Source organism: Mesoplodon densirostris, chromosome 3, assembly GCF_025265405.1.
Source record: "Mesoplodon densirostris isolate mMesDen1 chromosome 3, mMesDen1 primary haplotype, whole genome shotgun sequence".
Taxonomy (NCBI): Eukaryota; Metazoa; Chordata; class Mammalia; order Artiodactyla; family Ziphiidae; genus Mesoplodon; species Mesoplodon densirostris.
The window spans coordinates 5,269,241-5,287,858 of NC_082663.1; positions in this window are offsets into that span (position 1 = coordinate 5,269,241).

Consider the following 18,618-nt stretch of genomic DNA (forward strand, 5'->3'; position numbering starts at 1 on the left):
AGGGGCAGGACATATTTAAAGTGATGAAAGGGAAAAACCTACAACCAAGATGACTCTACCCTTAAAGGATCTTATTCAGATTCGACAGAGAAATTAAAAACTTTACAGACAAGCAAAAGCTAAGAGAATTCAGCACCACAAAACCAGCTTTACAACAAATGCTAAAGGAACTTCTCTAGGCAGGAAACATAGGAGAAGGATAAGACCTACAGTAACAAACCCAAAACAATTAAGAAAATGGTAATAGGAACATATATATCGATAACTACCTTAAATGTAAATGGATTAAATGTTCCAGCCAAAAGACATAGACTAGCTAAGTGGATATAAAAACAAGACCCATATATATGCTGTCTACAAGCGATACAGTTCAGACCTAGGAACACATACAGACTGAAAGTCAGGGGATGGAAAAAGATATTCCAGGCAAATGGAAATCAAAAGAAAGCTGGAGTAGCAATTCTCATATCAGACAAAATAGACTTTAAAATAAAGACTATTACAAGAGACAAAGAAGGACACTACATAATGATCAAGGGATCAATCCAAAAAGAAAATATAACAATTGTAAATATTTATGCACCCAACGTAGGAGCACCTCAATATATAAGGCAAAGGCTAACAGCCATAAAAGGGGAAATCGACAGTAACACAATCATAGTAAGGGACTTTAACACCCCACTTTCACCAATGGACAGATCATCCAAAATGATAATAAGTGTGGAAACACAAGCTTTAAATGATACATTAAACAAAATGGACTTAATTGACAAATATCAATTTATCAATTGATTTTGATAAATATAGGACATTCCATCCAAAAACAAAAGAATACACTTTCTTCTCAAGTGCTCATGGAACATTCTCCAGGATAGATCATATCTTGGGTCATAAATCAAGCCTTGGTAAGTTTAAGAAAATTGAAATTGTGTCAAGTATCTTTCTGACCACAATGCTATGAGACTAGATATCAATTACAGGAAAAAAATCTGTAAAAAATACAAACACATGGAGGTTAAACAATACACTACTTAATAACCTAGAATACCTAGAAACAAATGACAATGAAAACACGATGACCCAAAACCTATGGGCTGCAGCAAAGCAGTTCTAAGAGAGAAGTTTATAGCAATACAATCCTACCTCAAGAAACAAGAAACACCTCAAATAAACAACCTAACCTTACACCTAAAGCAATTAGAGAAAGAAGAACAAAAAAAACCCAAAGTTAGAAGAAGGAAAGAAATCATAAAGATCAGGTCAGAAATAAATGAAAAAGAAATGAAGGAAATGATAGCAAAGATCAATAAAATTAAAAGCTGGTTCTTTGAGAAGATAAACACAATCGATAAACCATTAGCCAGACTCATCAAGAATAAAAGGGAGCTTCCCTGGTGGTGCAGTGGTTGGGAGTCCGCCTGCTGATTCAGGGGACACGGGTTCGTGCCCCGGTCTAGGAAGATCCCACATTCCGCGGAGCAGCTAGGCCTGTGAGCCATGGCTGCTGAGCCTGTGTGTCCGGAACCCGTGCTCCTCAACGGGAGAGGCCACAACAGTGAGAGGCCTGCGTACCACAAAAAAAAAAAAAAAGAATAAAAGGGAGAAGACTCAAATCAATAGAATTAGAAATGAAAAAGGAGAAGTAACACCTGACACTGCAGAAATACAAAAGATCATGAGAGATTACTACAAGCAACTATATGCCAATAAAATGGACAACCTGGAAGAAATGGACACATTCTTAGAAAAGCGCAACATTCTGAGTCTGAACCAGGAAGAAGTAGAAAATATAAACAGATGAATCACAAGCACTGAAATTGAAACTGTGATTTAAAAATCTTCCAACAAACAAAAGCCCAGGACCAGATGGCTTCACAGGCGAATTCTATCAAACATTTAGAGAAGAACTAACACCTATCCTTCTCAAACTCTTCCAAAATATAGCAGAGGGAGGAACACTCCCAAACTCATTCTACGAGGCCACCAACACCCTGATACTAAAACAAAACAAAGATGTTCAAAAAAAAAAAAACTATAGGCCAATATTACCGATGAACATAGTTGCAAAAATCCTCAACAAAATACTAGCAAACAGAATCCAACAGCACATTAGAAGGATCAAACACCGTGATCAAGTGGGATTTATCCCAGGAATGCAAGGATTCTTCAATATATGCAAATCAATCAATGTGATAAACCATATTAACAAATTGAAGGAGAAAACCATATGATCATCTCAATAGATTCACAAAAAGCTTTTGACAAAGTTCCACACCCATTTATGATAAAAACCCTCCAGAAAGTAGGCATAGAGGGAACTTACCTCAACATAATAAAGGCCATATATGACAAACCCACAGCCAACATTGTTCTCAATGATGAAAAACTGAAACCACTTCCAGTAAGACCAGGTACAAGACAAGGTTGCCCACTCTCACCACAATTATTCAACACAGTTTTGGAAGTTTTAGCCACAGCAATCAGAGATGAAAAATAAATAAAAGGAATCCAAATCGTAAAAGAAGTAAAACTGTCACTGTTTGCAGATGACATGATACTATACATAGAGAATCCTAAAGATGCTACCAGAAAACTACTAGAGCTAATCAGTTAATTTGGTAACGTAGCAGGATACAAAATTAATGTACAGAGATCTCTTGCATTCCTATACACTAAGGATAAAAAATCTGAAAGAGAAATTAAGGAAACAGTCCCATTTACCACTGCAACACAAAGAATAAAATACTTAGGAATAAACCTACCTAAGCAGACAAAAGACCTGTATGCAGAAAACAATAAGACACTGATGAAAGAAATTAAAGATGATATAAACAGATGGAGAGATACACCATGTCCTTGGGTTGGAACAATCAACATTGTGAAAATGACTATACTACCCAAAGCAATCTACAGATTCAATGCAATCCTGATCAAACTACCAATGGCATTTTTCACAGAACTAGAACAAAAATTTCACAATTTGTATGGAAACACAAAAGACACCGAATAGCTAAAGCAATCTTGAGAAAGAAAAACGGAGCTGGAGGAATCAGGCTCCCTGACTTCAGACCATACTACAAAGCTACAGTAATCAAGACAGTATGGTACTGGCACAAAAACAGAAATATAGATCAATGGAACAGGATAGAAAGCCGAGAGATAAACCCACACACATATGGTCAACTTACCTTTGATAAAGTAGGCAAGAATATATAATGGAGAAAAGACAGCCTCTTCAATAAGTGGTGCTGGGAAAACTGGACAGCTACATGTAAAAGAATGAAATTAGAGCATTCCTTAACACCATACACAAAAATAAACTCCAAATGGATTAAAGACCTAAATGTAAGGCCAGACACTATAAAACTCTTAGAGGAAAACATAGGCAGAACACTCTATGACATAAATCACAGCAAGATCCTTTTTGATCCACCTCCTAGAGAAATGGAAATAAAAACAAAAATAAAGAAGTTGGACCTAATGAAACTTCAAAGCTTTTGCACAGCATAGGAAACCATAAACAAGATGAAAAGACCACTCTCAGAATGGGAGAAAAGATTTGCAAACAAAGCAACTGACAAAGGATTTATCTCCAAAATATACAAGAAGCTTATGCAGCTCAATATCAAAAAAACAAACAACCCAACCCAAAAATGGGCAGAAGACCTAAGTAGACATTTCTCCAAAGAAGATGTACAGATTGCATGAAAGGATGCTCAACATCACTAATCATTAGAGAAATACAAATCAAAACTACAATGAGGTATCACATCACACCATTCAGAATGGCCATCATCAAAATATATACAAACAATAAATGCTGGAGAGCGTGTGGAGAAAAGGGAACCCTCTTGCACTGTTGGCAGGAATGTAAATTGATACAGCCACTATGGAGAACAGTATGGAGGTTCCTTAATAAACAAAAATTAGAAGTACCATATGACCCAGCAATCCCACTACTGGGCATATACCCTGAGAAAACCATAATTCAAAAAGAGTCATGTACCACAATGTTCATTGCAGCCCTATTTACAATAGCCAGGACATGGAAGCAACCTAAGTGTCCATCGACAGATGAATGGATAAAGAAGAAGATGTGGTACATATATACAATGGGATATTCCTCAGCCATAAAAAGAAAGAAATCTGAGTTATCTGTAGTGAGGTGGATGGACCTAGAGTCTGTCATACAGAGTGAAGTAAGTCAGAAAGAGAAAAACAAATACCATATGCTAACACATATATACGAAATCTAAGACAAAAAATGGTTCTGAAGAACCTAGGGACAGGAGAAGAATAAAGACACAGATGTAGAGAATGGACTTGAGGATACGGGGAGGGAGAAGGGTAAGCTTGGACAAAGTGAGAGAGTGGCATGGACACCACCAAATGTAAAATAATGTTGATGACTCTAAAAAAAAAAAAGTGGGAAGCAGCTGCATAGCACAGGGAGATCAGCTCGGAGCTTTGTGTCCACCTAGAGGCGTAGGATAAGGAGGGTGGGAGGGAGGTGCAAGAGGGAGGGGATATGGGGATATATGTATATGTATAGCTGATTTACTTTGTTATACAGCAGAAACTAACACACCATTGTAAAGTAATTATACTCCAATAAAGATGTTAAAAAAAAATCAAGGGGCCATTCACACATATGTGATCCCTATGTCACTCAATTCAGAAATTTAATTCCAGGTAGATCATAAATCTACATGTGAAAGGAAAATTAATAATGGTTTTATTATTTTCTAATAATGAAGAAAATGGGAGAGAAGAAAATCACTAACCCTATATGGAAAAAAAAGCAATAAAGTAGACCACTTTAAAACTAAGAACTTTTTTTCATCACAAGACACCACTGAGAGAGGGTAAAGGAAAGGAAAAAGATAGTCACAAGATGCATATCCAATAAAGGTTTTGTATCCACAGTAAAAAGAACTGCTAAAGGTCAGTAAGAAAAACCCAATAAATTCAGACTACCTAATACAAAGATATGGGTGAAGACTTTAACAGGCACTTTACAGAAGAGGATGCCAAGTGACTGACATACAGATGAAAAGATGATCATTGTCATCCACATCACCATATGACACATGCTACACACACACCAGAGCTGCTGAAGTGACTGGGAGGCAACACCGTCTGTGGGCGCAGTGAGCTCGGGGCTCTGGTCCTCTGCTGGAAAGAGTGCACTCATCCCCTTGGCAACAGCATCTGTGGGCTCTTAGCACCGCTTCCCTCAGCCCAGCTCTCTTGCCGCCTCCCCCTCACACAGCAATGAGTGCTTGCACACCAAGAGCTGTGAACCCGTGAGAGGTCATAGCAACACATTTGTAGTGGCTGGAACTAGAAACAGCCCAATATCCCCCCCAGGGAAGAAGGGATTCATGATGGTAACGTGGTCATACATGGTAAGCTACCCCGGGAATCCGTGCACAACAAAAGGGGTGCATCTCACACAGAGTGATGAGCAAAAGCAGCAGACACACCTCTGGCTCTGTGGATGCAAGATTCGAAACCAGGCCGTTCAGAGGTGGGGTAGTGGGCCCCTTGGAGTGGGGAGCAATGACTGACAGGAAGCTGGGGGTTCCAGGATGTCTGGGTGGCATGTTTCTGCATCTGTATCTTGTTTCCCTGGCTGTGTTTGGTTTGATCCAATTCATTGATCTGTGAAGTGAAAAGTTGTCCACGTTCCTGTATATCTGTTTGTAGGGGGCTGAATGGTGGCCCCCAAAACATATGTCCATGTCCTAGTCCCCAAAATCTTATATGATAAAAGAGTGACAATTATATTATACGGAAAAGGATTGAATTAAGTTAAGGCTCTTGAGAGGAGGAGCTTACCCTGGATTATTCATGTGGCCTCTCTATCTGAAATGACAATATTCTTCTAAGAGATGGAAAAGACACACAGAGACACAGAGACGGCCACGTGCAGAAGAAGGCAGAGATTAGAGTGATGCGGCCATGGGCCAAGGGAACACCTGGCACTTCCAGAAGCTGGAAGGGACAGGAAGACCCTCCCCTAAAACCCCTGGAGGGAGCTTGGGTCTGCCAGCACGGGAGAGTGATCCACACTCACACTTCTGTGAAATGGAGTAAGACGGTGACGTCTGCATCCCACTCTGCACCGAACAGGCAGAGCAGTCGGGAGCTGGGGCCTGGGCAGCAACGTCGTGGCCATTCTCACGTGTGACGCCAACACTTCATCAGGTTTAAGAGCCACAGGGAGAGGCTCCTCCGGGAGCCGAGAAGCACAAGAGAGGGTCCCTGGCGGCTGCAACCTCCCTGCAATGCCACCCACAGGCCAACCCCAGCCAGGAACTAGGCTGCATGCAGGCACAAACCATCTCAGTGTCTGACAAGGAAGGACTGTCCCCACTCATGCAGGTGGCCGTGCGCTGGGGGCAGCTCTGCTCCATCGCCCCATCTTTCCCAGGTCTGCGGTGAACAGCAGATGCTCTGTTCTCATGGCAGAGAAGGGGAGCAAGAGCCAGCCCATGACCACCAGGTGAGGCTCTGCTGGGTCACAGAAGTGCACCATGTCCCCACTGCTCACACCTCATTGGCCAGAGAAAGTCACATGACCAAGCCCTGCATCCCCTCTGCTCACACTTCACTGGCTGAAGCAAGTCACATGGCCAAGCTTGACATCAGTGGAAGAGCCCCTTCCCCACAGTGAAGCACTGGCCATAGGCAGGAGAGGTAATCCTCTTGCAGAAAAAGCAGCTCTATTAGTTTCCTTTGGCTGCCGTAAGAAATCACCACACACTTAGTGGCTTACAGCAACAGTTATTCTCTTCCAGTGCTGGAGGCCAGAATTCTGAAATCAGTCTCACTGGACTAAAGTCAAGGTGTCACAGGGCTGGTTCCTTCTGGAGGCTCCAGGGGAGAATCCCTTTCTTCCCCTTTTCTGCTTCTGGGACTGCTTGAATTTCCTCTTTCGTTGCTACTCCCTTGCATCACTCCAACATTACCTCCATTGTCACATTTCCAACTTCCACTTCTGATCTCCCACCGCCATCTTTCCTTGACAAGGTCCCTTGTTACTACATTGGACGCATCCAGCATGGTGTCCCCACCTCAAGATGTTTAACCTGACCTCATCTGCAAATCCATTTTGCTGTATAAGGTAACATTCCAATGTCTGGCGACTGGGGTGGGGACATCTTGGGGGCCATCATTCAACCCACTACAGCAGCAGTAGCTCAATCCACCAGCAAGCAAGCTGGAGCAATGCAATGTGCAGTGACCAGCCTCCTGCACCAGACAGCAGAGCAGAGGAAGGGCAGGGAGGTCTGCTGGAATCGCCTCCAGTCCTCTGCTTTATCAAGACCACAGCTATTGTGATGCAAACATACTTCCCGTATGCAGAGGGGCCCCAATCCCACTCATGAAGGAAAGAAATTCGCAGCTCCTTGCCTGCCACATGAGCTTGTGAAGACTTGCAACAGTTTGTACAGCCCGGTGTCTGACACTCTGATTACTGAAGTAAACAAAGATCATAAATCAGGTCTCTCTCCTCTTAACACGTGGTGTTCATACCATTCTGGAGGCAGGTCACAACATGGCTGTGTGCATCTTCAAGGCCAGCGGAAGGGAGAATCTCTTTCACTCCAGGTTGTTAAGATGGAGTCTTATGTAACATAATGTGGTCACGGGAGGGCCATGCCCACTCCTTTGTCATACCTTGTTGGTGAGAAGTCACAGGTTCTACCTGCACTCAAGGGGAGAAGATTATACAAGAGAGTGAGTCATTGAGGGTCATCATAGGGTGTGTCTGCCAGAGTTAGATACAGATAGATAAATGGACAGATAGATGGATGGGTAGGTGAGTGAATGGGTAGACGGATGGTTGGATAAATAGACAGAGATGATAGATAGATAGCCAGATACACAGGAGTTTATTCAAATGAAGAGTAACTGAGGAGACTTGAAAATATGTTATATTGGTACTATGAATGAACATGTGGATGTCTGTTCCTTACAGAGCAAAAATAAAGCTAACAGAAGAAAGGTGCAAGTAAACACCATTTCTTAACTGTATAAAAAAATTAACTCTCTGAAAATCCAGTGTCCAGAGGCGGAAGGAAGGGGTGGTCTGAGGAAGGACCAAGTTCTCTATTCCTCAGGTGTTTATGGAGAGGTCATAGGGACACTCAGTGCTGCCTCTGCTACTGTGATGCTGAGAAGGAGTTCAGCAAGCATTCATGGTGGGTCTTAATGGCCCCAAGTCCCTTCCAGCTCTGGGTACCAATTAATCTTGGGCTTCATAACTCCAAAGCTTTGAAATGGATTTTTTCAAAAATAAAGAAAAAATATTTAACAAGGTGGGTATAGAGGGAACATATCTCAGCATGATAAAAACCATTTATGACAAACCCACAGCCAACATAACACTCAATGGTGAAGAGCTGAAAGTCTCCCTGCTAAAATCAGGAACAAGACAAGGATGCACACTCTCACCACTTCTATCTAACATAGTACTGGAAGTCCTAGCCACAGCAGTTAGACAAGAAATAGAAATGAAAGGTATCCAAATTGGAAGGGAAGAGGTAAAACTGTCACTATTTACAGATGACATGACACACTGCATAGAGAACCCTAAAGTCTCCACACAAAAACTATTAGAACTAATAAATCATTTCAGCAAGGTAGCAGGATACAAGATTAATATACAGGAATTTGCTGCATTTCTATACACTTATAATGAAAAATCAGAGAGAAAGTTTTTAAAAACTCCCATTTAAAATCTCATCACAAAAACAAACAAACAAAAAAAAACAAAAACCTAGGAATAAACTTCCCCAAGGAGATTAAAGACCTATACACTGAAAACTATAAAACACTGATAAAGGAAATTGAATATGATTCAAAGAAATGGAAAGATATCCCATGCTTTTGGTGGAAGAATTAATATTGTTAAAATGGCCATACAACCCAAAGAAATCTACAGATTTAATGCAACCCCTATCAAAAGACCCATGACATTTTTTTACAGAACTAGAAAAAAAATAATCCTAAAATGTACATGGAACCACAAAAGACCCAGAATTGTCAAAGAAATCTTGAGGAAAAAAGAACAAACCTGGAGGTACAACCCTTCCAGACTTCAGACTATACTACAAAGCTACAGTAATCAAAACAGTGTGGTATCAGCACAAAAAAACATACACACAGATCAATAGAACAGAATAGAGAGCGCAGAAATAAACCCATTTACTTAGGGTCAATTAATCTGCAACAAAGGGGGCAAGAATATACAATGGAGAAAAGACAGTCTCTTCAACAAACGGTGTTGGGAAAGCTGGACAGCTACATGTAAAACAATGATATTAGAATATTCCTTCACACCACATATAAAATAAACTCAAAATGGTTTAAAGACCTAAATGTAAGACATGACACCACAAAACTCCTAGAAGAGAGCATAGGCAAAACATTTTTTAACATAAATCATACAAAAGACTGATTTTCTTAAATCAGTCTCCTAAAGCATGAGAAATAAAAGCAAAAATAAACAAACAGGACCTAATCAAACTTACATACCAGATGGCAAAACCACACCAGCAGCTACAGAGGACAACCTGGCATCTGAGCTGCCATAGCCTCTTTCATCTGCTTCAGAACAGCGTGTTTGCAGGGAAGACAGAGGAAGTCAATTTCTCCGACCTGGAGCAAGACTTCCTGGACTCAAAGCCAGTTCTGCTGTCCTGGGGATTCATCTTTCCTGCACCCACTTCTGAATGGCTAAGTGGGGATGGCAACACCCCTGCTCAGGGCTGCTGGGACAAGTAAGTGGACCCCAACAAGCATCCTCATCGTATGCTAGTTTCCTTCTTTCCCTCCCCCCATACCCTCCCCCTCTCTGGGAAGAAAGCTCCTCAATGGATTGAAATCTCTTCTTATCTGTGTGGGTGTCTCTCTGACCCACAGCCCACCCCCTGCAGACATTACACAGATGGGGAAGGAGCCAGAGGCCCAAGAGCATCACTCTGAGTCCACAAGGCCTTCTGCACTTCAGACCCACTCTGGAGGTCCACGCATGGCCAGCTGGCTGGGGGAAGGCCAACGGGCGGCTCTAAAATAAAGGATGGAGTAGACATGAGTGAGGACAGAGGAATAATAATGGAGCTGTGGAAGACAATTTGGCCTTTTTTCACACTTTGGTAGCGTAAATCCACACTGCCCCTCTGATCACAAGAGAGCCCCAGGAGCAGAGAATCCATTCCAACAGCAGGTGGCAGCCCCTCTCCTCGGTGGCTGTGAAACCAGTGCAGAGGCTCGCCAGCAGCCCCGGGAAGAGAGGGGACAGGATGCGAGAGCTCAGAGTTCACACGCCTGGCAAAAGTGGGTATTATTTTGTGAAACTTTGGATATATGGTCCTGGCATGGGATGTAAACTTTATTTCTCACCATGGATGCAGTGAAACGCTTTGAAGTCACAGGAAGGGAGGTATTGACACCTGTCTTCACAGGACCTGGGCAAGAGCCAGCCAAGCGCACACATGGAGTCCAGGGGAACATGCAGAGCCATCCTTCACCGGCCAGCAACACGTCCTCCAAGCCGCACCTAGCCCAGGGGGCTCAGCCGGCTCTCCAGCCCGCCGCTCATCAGGCCTTGCCGTTCTGGCGGGTGATAAGCAGAGGGTGGGCTGTTTCTGCGGCTCTCCGCAGCCAAAGCTCCCAGGTCTGCACCTCCCTGGGCGCCTCCACGGCTCTGGAGACCTTGTCCCAGTTTGTGGAAATGTTCGCTACCGTTCAAGAGAATTAAGAGAGAGTGAACGAGGGCTTCCCTGGTGGCGCAGTGGTTGAGAGTCCGCCTGCTGATGCAGGGGACACGGGTTCGTGCCCCGGTCCGGGAGGATCCCACATGCCGCGGAGTGGCTGGGCCCGTGAGCCATGGCCACTGAGCCTGAGCGTCCGGAGCCTGTGCTCTGCGACGGGAGAGGCCACAACAGTGAGAGGCCTGTGTACCGCAAAAAAAAAAAAGAGAGAGAGAGAGAGAGTGAGCGAGCCTATAGGCTTGGCACGCTACAAGATGTCTGCAAGGATGGAGGCCGAAGAAACTCTTAGCTTTAGTGGTCCGCCTCTGCAGAGGGGCTGGGGGCTGAGACCTCAGCCCTACGGGGCTCAGTCACAGGTCATCCATGGTCTATGCTGGGAGCGCTGGTGGGGGCCCGTCTTTGGGTAGCAATTTGGCAATAATTACCAAATATAAATACACATAATTCCACTTTAAGAAAGTCATCTCACAGGACACCCTCCGCTGGTGGTTGATGAAATGAACAACAGAGTATCCTGGAGCATCGTTTGCAACAGCAAAGCAGGACAGACTCTGCAGAGGGAGATGGAGTGAGCGCCTTACCACATCTCTGCCATGGGGCGCTGCCAGCTGGCTGGACTTAGCCCTACATGGACTGAGAAGGGAGGATCTGCAGGGATATTTTAAGTGAAAAAAGTGAAATGCTGTACAGTGTGTATAATATGATCCTATTGGTATTTTTATAGGTATAACCCTGAAGGTATGCTTAGAGAATTTCTGGCTTGCCCAGAAAGACACATGCAGTAAATAAGAAGGGGTCTGGTGTCTGGAATGTGCTGCCCTGTTTGCATTTTTCACCGGGGAAAACAAGCATGTGAAACAGCAGTGTTAAGTGTACTGTCTGCTTTTGCTTGCTGTATAAGATAACATTTGTATAAACAAAAGACTACTGAGGCTTAACAAGAGATGCAGTGAAACCAGGACTAAATCGATACTGTTTAAGCCCTGTTATATAAGGGGGAAGTTTGCCGGGCTCTGTACTGAGTAAGATGTCTGGTCGCACACTGAACAGTGAATAAGTGGTTATTGATAATAACAGCGAAAATGTCCTCCGTTCCCTCCTGCAACTCGGTTCCTTCCACAGGGGGATGAGACACATCCGAGGAATTGTGAAAGGGCCAGACAACAGTTTACAGAAAAGACCCACCCTGTGTTTTCCTTTATGCCTTAATTCCATAACTCAACCTCACCCTGGGCCCCAGCTGCTTCTTTTGATTAAATCAGTGGGCAACTGTGTTAACGTCCCTTTGGGACACTGATGCTCCAGCCTGCGCATGCTGGAGAATAAATAAACACCACGCAAAAATAGGCTGCCTTAAAACGTGTGCATTGTCCCCTACCACACGGCCAGGGACAGATCAGGCTCCCCGCAGGGTGGAGGGGGCCGTGGGGGTGGGTGGCACCGGGAGAGTGTGTGACAGTGGGCGAGGCAGGAAGAGGACCCATCTCCTCTTCATCCTGAGCGCATCTCAGACTCTGTCCCTTTGTGGGAGGGCGACCAGAGGACACAGGACAGAGCTCAGGGCATTTCCAAAAGGAAAAGTGGGAGGAAGGGGATGGAGGAAGGATGGAGAAAGAAATAGAACGAGGGAAGCAGGAGGGCTGCGGACTCTGGAACTGTCTGTGCATCCATCACTCCCGCAGCCTCGAGAAGGGAAAAGGCAGCAGGGCTTGGAAAGGTGGGAGAGATGGTCGCAGATGAAGCGGAAAAGAAGAGAAGCTGAGAATAAACTGGGCGTGATGCTCTAAAGAGGCTGATGCTGGTATTGCAACCAGCACAGGAAGACAAGGACCGATGTGCTCCTGGCTCCCCAGTCCTCTGGCTCCCCTTACCCAGCTACCCACATGCTGCAGGAAGCATTTTAGAACCACTGTGCTTCACAGGGTCTTGCAGCTCCAGACTCAGGAATCACCTCACCTCAGAGGACCAGGGTGGACAGCCTTCCTGCCTTTCTAGCCATCTCATGCCTCTTGGCTGCAGCAGCATCTGGACTCCTGATTTGGCACTACACAGGCAGGGTGAAGGCAAAACCACCAGGGGGAGGCCGTGGCATGGGCCTGGGGCAAGGCATGGGCCAGGCCGCTCACCTGCAGCTCCGGGACGCAAGGAGAGATGGGCCATGGACTCCAACTCTGCTCTTGAAAATTTATCATTGATATTATCCCCCAAGTGCCCAGAGTGACCCCTTGGAAGTTCGAGTCCTGATCCTTCTTCCAAACTCTGTCTAGACAGTGGGATGTAATGCTGCTTGATACCTTACACCTTGGGGCTCTTAATGTGAAAGTCCCCACATGCTCGCCAAATGAACTGAACTTAAAAACACTCATGGCGCTGTGTCTGGAATCCAAATGTACTTATATGAAATTTAAAGTTGTAGCTTTAAGTTACCCCTAGAAAGTAAGTTTCTGCAGGAAAGGATCAACATTAGCACCCAGTATATGCGGATCCAGGTCGCCCTTTGCTCTGAAAGTGTCCGAGCGGGTCCTGTAGGTTATCTGACTCCCATTTCCAGTTACCTCCCTTCTTGCCTGCCTCTGCTCTAAAGGCTGTGTAAGCTAAGATGCAGATCACCTGCCACCTTTGCTGTTAGGGACAGCCAAGAGACACTCTTCCAGCCACTGAGGTTTGGGCCGCAGTCCCTGAGGGATACAGCCCTTCTAGAATAAAATGGCAAAGCCTCCACAGGAGAAATCCTTTGGCCCAGCACACTTTGCCCTTCCTCTTCTATGTTTACTCTGCCTGGAATGCAGGCATGAGACCCGGAGTTTCAGCAGCCATCTTGTGATGTGAAGACAAATCCATGTGCTAAAAATGGCAGAGGAAAGAGGCAGATCAGGGTGGGTCCCCGTTGATGCTTGTGAACAGCTACAGCTATTCTGGGCAGAAAACTTGGAATTGCTTGTCACAGAAGAAAAAAATAACACCTGTCTTTTTTTTTTTTGGGCGGTACACGGGCCTCTCACTGTTGTGGCCTCTCCTGCTGCGGAGCACAGTCTCCGGACGCATAGGCTCAGCAGCCATGGCTCACGGGCCCAGCCACTCCGTGGCACATGGGATCCTCCCGGACCGGGGCACGAACCCGTGTCCCCTGCGTCGGCAGGCGGACTCCCAACCACTGCGCCACCAGGGAAGCCCACACCTATCTTTTTTAACTCACTGTTATTTGAAACTTCCCTAATTTGCAGCCAACCTACATGAAACAGTAGATAAAGGCCAATAAAGATAATAAAATAGTTATAATAAGATGAATGTAATAAAATTACATACATATGCATGATTAGTTTTGATGTATATTTAAATTATCAAGTGCGATAGGTATGTAAAATTGTTTTTAAATTTTAAAGTAGTGTTCATATTATCATGTTATATAAGATTTCTCACCCCTAAAATCCTTTGACATGTCAAAGATAGTGGGGGAAAAAATCAATGCTTCTGGATCATTGTGAAAAATCCCAGCCCAGTTGGGATAACCATTCCACAACAAAAATGAAAAAGTGGAAAAGTTCCCCTGGAAGAGAATCTAACAATCTTGTTTGTCTCGGACACGAGCCCATTAATTGCTGGGCAGCAAAAGGTCTTGCAGAATGTAACTCGGTCACAGAAACCCAAGGAGCCGATCGCAGGAGCAGACAGCAAACTGATAAAGTCGAGAGCAGAACAGGGGCCAGGATGCTAGAGAAAACAAAGAGGCGTGTGCAGAAAGCCTGAGCACCCTCAGAGCCCCAGCCGTGAGCAGCGGCAGACCCACCCATCTGCGGCTTTGCCGATTTCTGATTCTGAACCAGAAGATGCTATAAATAAGACCAAGAATAAATATTCCACCAGCGCATCCCTTGTCTTCTCAGCTTGTGCTTGCTCTGCTGCCGAGCAAGGCTGTCCCCACTTCTGCCTCATTATCCTAATGTCTCCACCATCAAAAAGGACGGGAAGACTGCTCTGTGAGCCCCACGGTCTGCGCCCACTTCAAGGCCAGTCCAGTCTGTCTCCCTCTTGTCTTGGATTTTGTGTCTTGGCAGGAACCCGGGCATGGGCTGCTTGAAGCCTTCTAAGCAGGGAGATGTCTTAATATCACCAGCCTTCTCATCATCACCGCCCTCCCACCCCAACCAGCTCTAAGCATCCTGCTTAGGCCGAGTGTTTGGTGGCAAAAAAAATTGACATTTGCTCTGGGAGCCAAGAGGAGCAATCAGACTCAGCAACATTAAGAGAGAAATAATAAAAGTGAGTGGCCCTTTACTGGATCACAACTGATGGACTGAGTGCCTGAAAAGCCCTGAGCACTGTCAAGAGGAACCACGTTTTAGTCTGTTCCTGGCAGCCGTGCCCAGGCACCACAGAAGGAGCGGCTTAAACAACAGACTTTATTCCTCACAGCTCTGGAGGCTGGACGGCCAAGATCAGGGTGCCTGTGTGAAGCTCGTGCTGGTGGAAACTCTCTTTCTGGCTTGCAGACGGCCGCCTTCTGCCTGTGTTGTGATGACCTGAACAACTCACAGGTCAGAGTGTTCCCCTCAGTCACCCATCGGGAAGGACCCGATCGGCAGGTGTAGACACAGGCGTAAAGCACGGGGTCTTGTGTGACATAAACACTGCAGCTAGAGGCGGCCCTTGAATCCCAACCGGTCTCCTCCTGCAAGGCCAACTTGTTTCAAAATTAAATGGACGTGTACATGGACTTTCTTGGTGTTCACAGCACACTTACCCTAAAAAACAATTCTTTTTAAATGATTGATTTTTTTTTTTTTTTTTTTTTTAGCGGTACGCAGGCCTCTCATTGCTGTGGCCTCTCCCATTGCGGAGCACAGGCTCCGCACGCGCAGGCTCAGCAGCCATGGCTCACGGGCCCAGCCGCTCCGCAGCATGTGGGATCTTCCCGGACCGGGGCACAAACCCATGTCCCCTGCATCGGCAGGCGGACTCTCAACCACTGCGCCACCAGGGAAGTCCCAATGGTTGGTTTTTTAAACAGTGTTCCTGTGGACGATTAGCCAGAGCTTATGTGTCACGAGCTATAGGGAGAACCCGCACTCACAGCTCAGGAGCCGCCAACCCCGGTGTGAGAAGCCCCCTGTCGGATGAGGAAGTGCAGATTTGGTCCCTTCAGCGGTCACCTGTCACCCTTCCTCTCTTGGGGCACTATGTGAGCATCTTCCAGTGCTGACGCATCCACAGAGACCGTGATGCCCTTCAAGAACCTCTCCCCCAGACCCCTCACCCCTGCAGCTCCCACACCTTTGTCATGCACACAAGGCACTCCCAGCTGTGTGTACGTGTGTGTGCGTGTCAAGGCCATCTGCAAGGCATCCTACTTTCTCGGGTTTGTAACTTCCACTGTCACCCACAATATTTCTTCCTTATCGCCAAGCCAAAAGGCCTGTGACTACTTTTTCCTTTTTTATAACATTTAACTTTTTCCTTTCAAAAAGCAGAAAAGGATCTTAAGACAAGGAAGAAGACAAATGTTGCTTCTGTCTCTACGTGGACGCACATGATCTTAGTGTTTTCACCAGCCCTGGATCTTCGACTCAATTCATGACCGGCCTCCACTGGGAAGAAGGAACCAGACACTTACAGGGGGTGGCAGCTGGGCTCTGGGCAGATCGGGGAGAATGGACATGGCAGCCCCTGAGTCAGCAAGGCCAGGGCTTCGATGGCCAGACCTGCCTAACAGGGCAGAGTAGTGGGTGCAAAACGGTGGATTCCAAAGATCTGTTTCTCAGACTCTGCAAATTTGACGTTATTTGGAAAAAAGAGTCCTTGCAGATGTAGTTAAGAATCATAAGACGAGACCATCCTGGATTTTCCAGGTGGCCTTACATCCACTGATAAATGTCATTACAAGAGACACAGAGAAGACAGCCATGTGAAGACTGAGGCAGAGACCAGGGTGAAGCTGCCATCAGCCCAGGCACAGCTGGAGCCTCCAGAAGCTGGAAGAGGCAGGAAGGATCCTCCCCTGGAGCCCTTGGAGAGAGCGTGGCCCTGCCTACACCTTGATTTCAGACTTCCAGAAATCAGGTGTAAGCCCCGCTCCACCCTTGTTAGCTGGGTGGCCTGAGCAGGCCACCCAACCTCTCTGGGCCTCAGCTTTCTCATCTGTAAACTACCCCACAGACCTCCTGTGATGACTGAGTCAACGTGTGTAGCGTGCTTAACCCGTATCTGGTACATAAGTGGCAACGTTACACATTAATGGAACGCTAAGCGTTAAAAATTATTATGTAGGAAGTTCATTGACTGGCCTAGATGTCCGTGGTACACTGAAAAAAAAAAAAAAAGCACGTTACTAACTCACGTGTACAGGAATAATTCCACATCTAGCTATTCATTTGTGTGTGTGTTTGTAGAAAAATGTCTAGATGGATAAAAGCCACGATATTAACAATACGGACGGCAATATGTGTGCCTCTCTTAGCTGTATTTTTCGGAGTTTTCCGTACTGAACACACGATTGTATACCCAAAAAGATGGAGGGCATCCTACTTCTGCATAAAGGCAGGGCTTAGTATCTGCTTTTTCATTTTCTTAACCGCAGGGGCAGCATAGGTAACGAGAATAGTGACCTTTAAAGCTCAGGCCCCAGGACCCACCTCTTGGTGCCATAGTGATGTAGCTGTGCGTTGAAAATCACCGGGCTTTCAGGTTGGTTGGTTGGTTGATCAGTGTGTTGGGGAAGTGCAGGCGGGGGTGACTTCAAAATTGAAGGAGGAATTTGCAACTAACTAGGCGTCGTGGTTGAGCAGGGGTGACGTAAAGAGAAGCAGCCCATCAAAATGGTTGCTATTGCACCAGGATGACTCCAACAATCATTGCTTTAACTGAAATGAGGCCCTTGAGAGGAGGGGTCAAAGGGCCAAGGGAAGGGGCAGTGAGGTCAAGTGTGCACAGCCTGAGTCTAGGATGCGGCCTTGGACCTTCCAGTGAAATCTAAAGGCCGTGGGCAGTTACGCTCAACACGCCACCTTCAGCGTGAGTCTGCAAGAAGGCCGCCTGCAGACCTTTCCCGTGAGTCACACGACGTCCGTTCTGAGCGAGGACTGCTCAGTCACCTAAAGAGGACCTGAAAGTGGTTGGCACTGGCAATGAATACTAATGCCAGGTCCAGTGCAAAACGGAGACCAACCCGTGAACTTAGGGGAATGTACCGTGACGTCCAGCATCTTTTGGGGGCTCCACTGCAGAGGCAACGTCAAATGCGCTGAAGAGTTGTTGAAGAGTCCCAAGGCTTCCCCCCAACACACCCTAACTTGTACTGAAAAGATGGAGGGACATTCCAGAGGGACCGGCTCCGGCGACCCCTGCCCCTGCTGGGCCTGGCTCAGCAGGCCCCCAGGCTGGGGGGCTTTGTATCGTCACTGGCTACTTGATCAGCACCTCCACTCATCGACGGCAGCCATTCTTCTCAAGGCTGAGAAATAGCTGGAAACTGCCTGATTCTCAGGCCCCGGATGTGCACAACAGCTGCCCTTTGCCAGCTACATCCTGCGAGTTTCAGAACCCAGAGGGGAATTACAGACACCTGTGGACCCACCAGGCACCCAGGCAGAGGGAATGGAAATACACCCCGAGAAGGCTGGGGAGGTGGCCCACGTCTGGGTCACGCACGATGTTTTAAGACAGAGGACAAGGGATGGTCTGGAGTAACCGGGTCACTGCTGGAACTGCAAAGGATGTCTTCTACTGAGTCAACGGAATGGAGTGGGTCAGAACACGCCCTGGACAGTCGGGCTGCATATAACATGCCGCTCCCTGCACATCAGCTGTGACTTCTGGCTCTGTCATACGGTAACAGTTC